Here is an 8,491-nt window from a genome sequence, read left to right as displayed (position 1 = left end):
GAAGATTAATGGAGAGTCAAAATGCATCCATCTCCAAACACTGGCTACATTCAGCACCTGAACACAGCTGTGCCTGAAGCCTGAGTATATGCAGATTCTCAGAGGGCTTGGGATTACTTCAAAAGGGTTCTGAAACCTTAAAGCTCTGTGGCCTAGAGTGGAGAACTACACTGTTACAGATCTTTATTCCTGGTTCTGAGAAAGTTTTGGTTTTCCTCTCCAGGCCATTAAGTGGTCAGTATCTGGCATCCACCATTACCGGTTGGCTCTGAAATCTGCCAAAACTCATTATCCTTCAACAAAAGCTCCATCCTGTGAGAGAGATGGACCGTATAGATGGAAAAAGAGTACCAGCTGCAGGCCTCTTGATATTGCCTGTATGATTGCATTCTTTTTTTTTTTTTTTTAATGAAGTTTTGCTCTTGTTGCCTAGGCTGAAGTGCAATGGCGCAATCTCGCCTCACTGCGACTTCCACTTCCCTGGTTCAAGTGATTCTCCTGCCTCAGCCTCCCGAGTAGCTGGGATTACAGGTGCCCACCACCACGCCCAGCTAATTTTTCATATATTTAGAGATGGGGTTTCACCACGTTGGCCAGGCTGGTCTCGAACCCTTGACCTCAGGTGATCCGCCCACCTCAGCCCCCTAAAGTGCTGGGATTACAGGCGCGAGCCACCGTGCCTGGCCTCTATTCTTTTTATTATCTACTGGAATGAATAGTCTCAGTATCACCTGAGCAGTTTTTAAAAACTACCAACTTACCAACTTAGATGAATGAAAACAAAACATCTGGGTATGGCACATGGAAATAGTATGTTCCAGTGGTTCCTTAACTTTGCTGCACATTGGAAGTCACCTGGGGATCTTTAGAAACTACTGATGCCGGCTGGGCGCAGTGGCTTATGCCTGTAATCCCAGCACTTTGGGAGGCCAAGGCGGGTGGAACATCTGAGGTCAGGAGTTCCAGACCAGCTTGGCCAACAAGGTGAAGCCCCATCTGTACTGAAAATACAAAAATTAGTCGGGTGTGGTGGCATGCACCTGTGACCCTAGCTACTTAGGAGGCTGAGGCAGGAGAATCGCTTGAACCAGAAGGCGAAGGTTGCAGTGAACCGAGATGGCACCACCTCACTCCAGCCTGGGCGACAAAGCGAGGCCTTGTCTCAAAACAACAACAACAACAACAGAATATACCGATGCCTGTCTCCCACTCCCGGACATTCTGATGTAATTGATGTGGGATGTAACCTGGGCATCAGTATTTTTTTTAAAAACTCCCCTGTGATTCAATGTACATCCATAGTTGAAAACCAATGCTCCAAAGTAATGCTTGCCCATTCCTATCTCCGCACCTAACCTTTCACTGCTTTTCATGTAGCATGCTCTCAATAAATATTGCTCAGTTTGATTTACATTCCTGTTTCCCCTACTGAAGCATTGCCACCCTTTCGCTCAGAACACTATGTGAATTTGTCCTCTGGTAAGTAGAGTACCTGCAATACCAGCTTGAGGACAAGGTTCATTCCTCTGCTGGCCACGTGCTACCAGCTCAAGTTTTAGCAAAAAGGGAGGAATGGGAAGCTAGGAGGACTTCAGAAGAGGAGGAAGCTCTCTGCACAGGCACGTGGGGGAGACTTTTTTCTTCTCCCTTGCAGAAAGTCATTGTGGCACATGGACAAAGGAAGTATTAATAACCTTTCTAAAGACGCACTTCTCCAACATTTGGTGTTTCAAAACCGCAACCAGTGCTGTCAGTTCTACAGATGGCCAACTTCTGCATTTTGGATGAAGGCTTCCAAAGATAGCTCAACTTGTATCCCTAAAGCAGAAGACACAACTACGGGGAAGAGGACCATCTTCATTTCTAAGCCAGAGGTCAAAAGCCACTACCCACATGTTGGTCAGAGACAAGAAGACTGACCACCAAGCAAAGTCGTTAGAGGCAACCAACTTTTTTTGGAGTAAAATTAAAGTAACATTATTACATCATTATCACAACCAGACTTTAATGATACAGACTGGGCACCCCACGAGAGTGTGCTCTGGACAGAGGCTTTGCCTTTGTCAGCCACTTGCTGGATGACCTTGGGCTGATAGTTACCCTTTCTAGGTGTTGACTTCCTCCTTTGTAAAATGTGAAGCCAGAAACTGAGAACAGAGCCTTTGACTTCTTCCAAATCTGCATCCAAAGAGAAGTGAAGAAGTATCAAGTTCACAAGGACAACGATTACTACATCACTAACAGTTGTGCTTCACCATCCTCCTTCAGGGTCTGGGGTCCCAGCCAGGGATTTGGCAAGCATAGCTCAAGTGTCTGCAGGCTCTGACCTCCACAGGGCAGAGTCTAGTTGCAAAGACCTCCCCAGAGCAGCTTTTGGGACCAGGATGAAAGACAGTGTTCGTTTCCTCCCAAAGTGCTGGTTGCTGTAACAAATGAACACAGACTGGGTAGCGGAAAACAACAGAAAATACTTTCTTTCACAGATCTGGAAGCCAGAAGTCTGAAATCAAGGTGTTGGCAGGGACGCAATCCCTCTGAAGGCTCTAAGGGAGAATCCTTCCTTGCCTCTTCCGTGGTTCCAGGCATTCCTTGGCTTTTGGTTGCATCATTACAATCTCTGCTTCTGTCTTCACACGGCCTTCTCTCTTCTCTCTGTGTTTCTTCTTTCTGTCTCATAAGGACACTTTTCACTGGACTTAGGACCTATCCAGAGAATCCAGGATGACCTCAAGATCCTTAACTTAGTTACCTCTGCAAAGCCTCTTTTGCCAAATAAGGTTACCTTCACAGGTTCCAGAAATTAGGACTTCAACATGTCTTTGGGGGTTAGGGGAGAGGGGGAGGGCACACAATTCAACCCAATCAGCCTCCAGATGGAAAGGTGTAGAAGAATATATAAAATCCTTCCCATCCTTAAACCCCATGTCGAATGCTACCTTGTCCAGGAGGCCTTGCCAGTTCCCACCACATAGATGATCTTTTCCACCAAGCCATTTAGTTACACCCATATTGTACATGTCTTCTCCTCTTGCCTCTAGACCACCTGCATCAGAATCACCTCAGGAGTTGGTTAAAAATATACATGTCTGTCCTTTCTGCCCTAGCCCCCACTGTCACTGCGTTGAATGACCTTCTAGGGATGGGGCTCAAGAGTGTGCATTTTAGGCCAGGCATGATGGCTCATGCCTGTAATCCCAGCACTTTGGGAGGCCAAGGTGGGCAGATCTGAGGTCGAGAGTTTGAAATCAGCCAGGCCAACATGGTGAAACCCCATCTCTACTTAAAAAAACACAAAAATTAGGCCAGGCACGGTGACTCACACCTATAATCCCAGCACTTTGGGAGGCCGAGGCAGGTGGATCACAAGGTCAAGAGATTGAGACCATCCTGCCCAACATGGTGAAACTCCATCTCTACTAAAAATACAAAAATTAGCTGGGCGTGGTGGTGACACGCACCTGCAGTCCCAGCTACTCAGGAGGCTGAGGCAGGAGAATCACTTGAACCCGGGAGGCAGAGGTTGCAGTGAGCCAAGATTGCACCACTGCTACTCTAGGAGGCTGAGGCAAGAGAATTGCTTGAACCTGGGAGGCAGAGGTTGCATATATTGCCGTGAGCCGAAATTGCACCATTGCACTCCAGTCTGGGCAACAAGAGCGAAAATCTGTCAAAAACAAAAAAAAAAAAAACAAACAAAAAAAAACAGGCTGGGTGCAGTGGCTCACGCCTGTAATCCCACCACTTTGGGAGGCCAAGGCGGGTGGACCACAAAGTCAGGAGTTCGAGACCCACCTGGCCAACGTGGTGAAACCTCGTCTCTACTAAAAATACAAAACTTAGCCGGGCGCAGTGGTGGGCGCCTGTAGTCTCAGCTACTCGGGAGGCTGAGGCAGGCGAATTGCTTGAACCCAGCAGGCAGAGGTTGCAGTGAGCTGAGATCGCACCACTGCACTCAGCCTGGCAACAGAGTGAGACTCCGTCTCAAAACAAACAAACCAACAAACCGTGGTAAACCTTGGTGGTGTGTCCATGTGGTGCTAATTCTGCAGCCATGCAGAATGCAAGAGCTGTAGGGGCATGGCTTCCTCTACAAAATTTCAAAGGATATCTTAGCCTGGGGCCCAAGCAGAGAAGTATTGCAGGAGCACTGCAGAGAGCCCACAGAGACCCCATACTAAGGCAGTGCTGAGTAGAAATGTGGGGTCAGAGCTGCCCCAGAGTCCCCACTAGGGCAATGTCTAGTGGAGCCGTGGGAATGAGGCCACTCCTGAGACCCCGGAATTGTAGAGCTAGCAGCTTGCAGCATCAGCCTGGGAGAGCTACAAGCATGTGACTCCAACCCATGATAACTGCTGGTTGAACTGAGGCCAGTGAAGCCATAGGGCCCAATCCCCACCCCAGTGTGCCTAGAAGGGTGAGACATGGAGTCGAAGAAGATTATTCTAGAGCTTTAAGACTTAATGTTATGGCCAGGTCAGTGGCTCATGCCTGTAATCCCAGCACTTTGGGAGGCTGAGGTGTGAGGATCACTTGAGCCTAGGAGTTGGAGACCAGCCTGGGCAACATAGAGAGACTCTATCTCTTAAAAAAAAAAAAAAAATTAGCTATGTGTGGTGTTGTATGCTTGTGGTCTCAGCTACTCAGGAGGCTGCGGTAGGGGGTTTGCTGAGCCTGGGAGGTCGAGGCTGTAGTGAGCCGTGATTTTGCCACTGCACTCCAGCCTGGGTGACAGCATAAGACTCTGTCTCAAAAAGAGAAGGAAATAAAAAAGACTTAATGTTGTTTTTCCTTTTTCCTTGTTGGGTCTTGGATTTACTTGGGACTAATTACACATTTCTTCTTAAACATCTCCCTTTTGGAATGGGAACATCTATCCTATGCCTACCCACTGTTGTATTTTAGAAGTACATAAACTTGTTAACTTCACAGGCTGTCAACTGGAGAGGAATGTGCCTTGGGATAATTATACCTTGAGTCTCACCCATATCTAATTCAGATGAAACTTTGGACTTTTGAGTTAGTGCTAGAATGAGTTAAGACTTTTGGGGTGCCGGGCGCGGTGGCTCAAGCCTGTAATCCCAGCACTTTGGGAGGCCGAGACGGGCGGATCACGAGGTCAGGAGATCGAGACCATCCTGGCTAACCCGGTGAAACCCCGTCTCTACTAAAAATACAAAAAAATAAGCCGGGCGAGGTGGCGGGCGCCTGTAGTCCCAGCTGCTCGGGAGGCTGAGGTAGGAGAATTGCGCGAACCCGGGAGGCGGAGCTTGCAGTGAGCGGAGATCTGGCCACTGCACTCCAGCCTGGGCGACAGAGCGAGACTCCGTCTCAAAAAAAAAAAAAAAAAAAAAAGACTTTTGGGGCGATTGGGATGGAATGAATGCAACTTGTATGTAAGAAGGACATGAGTTTGGTGCGGCCAGGGGTAGAATGCTATGGTTTGAATGTCCCCTCCAAAACTCATGTTGAAATGTAATTGCCACTGTGATGATGGTGTTAAGAGCTGGAATTGTTAAGGGGTGATTAGGCCATGAGAGCTCTGCCCTCATGAGTAGATTAATGTCACTGTCATAGGAATAAGGTTGGTATTGTGAGAGTGGGTTGTTATAAAAATGAGTTTGGCCCTCTGTGTTTCTTGCTGTCACCCTCTCTTGCCCTTCTCCCTTCCACCATGAGATGATGCAGCATGAAGACCCTTGCTAGATGCTGGGGCCATGCTCTTGGACTTCCCAGCCTCTGTAATTGTAAGTCAAATACGTTTCTATTCATTATGAATTACACAGTCTGTGGCGTTTTGTTATGGCAACACAAAATGGACAAAGACACAACCAAATCCAAACTCTACTATCCATTAACTGTGTGACTTCAGGATAGTTACCTGGACTCTCTGCATCTCTGCTTCTTCATGTAAATGAGGATAATTATAGTGCCTACTTCATAAGTTTGTCAGGAGGATTAAATGAAATAAAGCATGTAAAGTGCTTAGAACAATGCCTTTTTTTTTTTTTTTTTTTTTTTTTTAAAGACAGGGTATCGCTCTGTCATCCAGGCTGGAGTGCAGTGGTGTGATCATAGCTCACTATAGACTCGACTTCCCAGGCTCAAGAGATCTTCAGCCTCCCAAGCAGCTGGGACTACAGGTGCACATCACCATACCTGGCTAATTTTTAAAGATTTTTGTAGAGATGAGGTCTCACTGTGTTGGCCAGGCAGGTCTCAAATTCCTGGGCTCAAGTGATTCTCCTGCCTCAGCCTCCCAAGTACTGGCATTATAGGGCTGGGATAATTTCCACCCTGCCCAGCTTCTTAGAACAGTGTCTATCACATAGTATACACTTAGTAAATGTACCCTGTCATGAAACAGAACAGGCTGGCAATGTTTCAATAATAAAAACTATTGTTAGTACGATTATTATTATTGAGACAGAGTCTCACTCTGTCACCCACGCTGGAGTGCAGTGGTGTGATCTCGGCTCACTGCAACCTCCGCCTCCCAGGTTCAAGCGATTCTCCTGCCCCAGCCTCCCAAGTAGCTTCCACACCTGGCTACTTCCACACCTGGCTACATACAGGTGCATGCTTCCACACCTGGCTAATTTTTGTATTTTTCATAGAGACAGGGTTTCACTATGTTGGCCAGGCTGTTCTCACACTCTTGACCTCACAATCCACCCACTTCAGCCTCCCAAAGTGCTGAGATTATAGGCATGAACCACCGTGCCCGGCTATTATTATTATTATTATTCACTCTATTTCTAGATCCCTCTCCTCCAGGATCATACCCTGATCTTTCCACCATCATTAATTATTATCAATGTTGATTGGACCTTTATCTCTTCCAGGCACTGTGCCAAACTCAGGTCATGCTTTATCTCATTTCATCCTTACAACAAAGTATAAGGCATGTAATATTATTATCTCCCATTTCATTTATAGGGAACTTGAGGGTCAGACAGGTTAAGTAACTAACTTGCTCAAAGTCCTACAGCCAGTGAAGGGCAAGGCAGGGACGTGAAATATCAGCTTGGGCCCTGTCTTTATGGCTATTCTGCATTTCTACAGGACCCCAAAGGCATTCCCCATGTGGTCATCAGGCCCACTATCCTCTTGAACCAACTCCCTAAATCTCCCATCACATAGCTTCCTTACATCAAGTTCCATCTTTTATGGGCCAGACGTGGTGGTTCATGCCTGTAATGCCAGCACTTTGGGAGGCCGAGGCAGGTGGATCACTTGAGGTCAGGAGTTCAAGACCAGCCTGGCCAACATGGTGAAACTCCTTCTGTACTATAAATACAAAAATTAGCTGAATGTGGTGGTGCTCACCTGTGATCCCAGCTACTCGGGAGGCTGAGGTGGGAGAATCACTTGAACCTAGGAGGTCGAGGTTGCAGTGAGCTGGGATCACCCCACTGCACTCCAGCCTGGGTGACAGAGTGAGATGCCATCTCAAACAAAAAAAGTTTCATCTGATCCCTTCAAACTTTGTTTCATTCTTGGTCTGGGCCTTCCAAGAAAATGTCCTTTTCTCAGGGGTGTTGAATCAGGCCACATTACTCCTCAACCTTCCCGTGAAGCTCTGTCAAATCCTACCTCTGTTCTCGGGGTCTCCCAAACCCAAATGCCGCCTACTCCAGCATCTCCATTCCGAGTCCTCTCCTCACACACAGTCACTCTGGCTGGCTTTTCCCACAGCGCCCAGGTGACCCTGTGTGCATTGAGAGGCTGCCTGCCTCTCACTCCCCTGTGTCTCTGTAGCTCCTTCTGGTGGAAGAACCTGAAGGTCTTGATGCCGGGGAGGTAGTAATCAGTCAACCCTCAGGATGTCCCTCCTATCCCCCGCTATATCCCTGGTGTCTTGGGCACCACAGTCCTTCCCTCAGCCTTGTTAGGGCAGGCGTCTTGCACTGCCCCACTCTACTGCCCACCTCCCACTCTCGCCACTGGCCCAGGGCATGGGGTGTACTATCAGGCACACAGGCCTTATCACTGTGCAAACACTTCCTTTTCCCCAGTGCTGGTTCTCACACAATTGGTAATCAGTGTAAACTTCCTCTGACAATTTACTGAGCAAACATTTACCTTACAACTGCCCTATGTAAGGTTCTGTGCTAAGGCCCGCAGGAAACCCAAGCCTGGTCTCCACCTTGGGCATCTTGAGTCTGGTAGAGATGAGGCACACGAGGCATCTCAGATGCCGTGGGCCTTGTGGACCAGAGCACCGTCGACTGGAATCCTATTTCTGCTCTCTACTCCCTGTCTTACCTTGGAGCAAGTGACATCCTTTCTGATCTTGAATTTCCTTAGCTGTGAAATGGGAGTAATGCTGTCTAGGTTTGTTGTGAGGACTAACTAAGATCCCTAGAGGGCCTGCTAGAGCACCTGAGATAAGGACATTCCACAGTCCATGTGGTGCCACCTTTCAATATGAATTGAGAGGTCCCTGTATACCACAGGGTCAACCAATCATCCAGTCAACAAGAACGCATTC

This window comes from Papio anubis, chromosome 7, assembly GCF_008728515.1.
Source record: "Papio anubis isolate 15944 chromosome 7, Panubis1.0, whole genome shotgun sequence".
In the NCBI taxonomy this organism is placed as follows: Eukaryota; Metazoa; Chordata; class Mammalia; order Primates; family Cercopithecidae; genus Papio; species Papio anubis.
The sequence above is the reverse complement of the archived record's forward strand: the minus strand, read 5'-3'. Positions refer to the sequence as shown.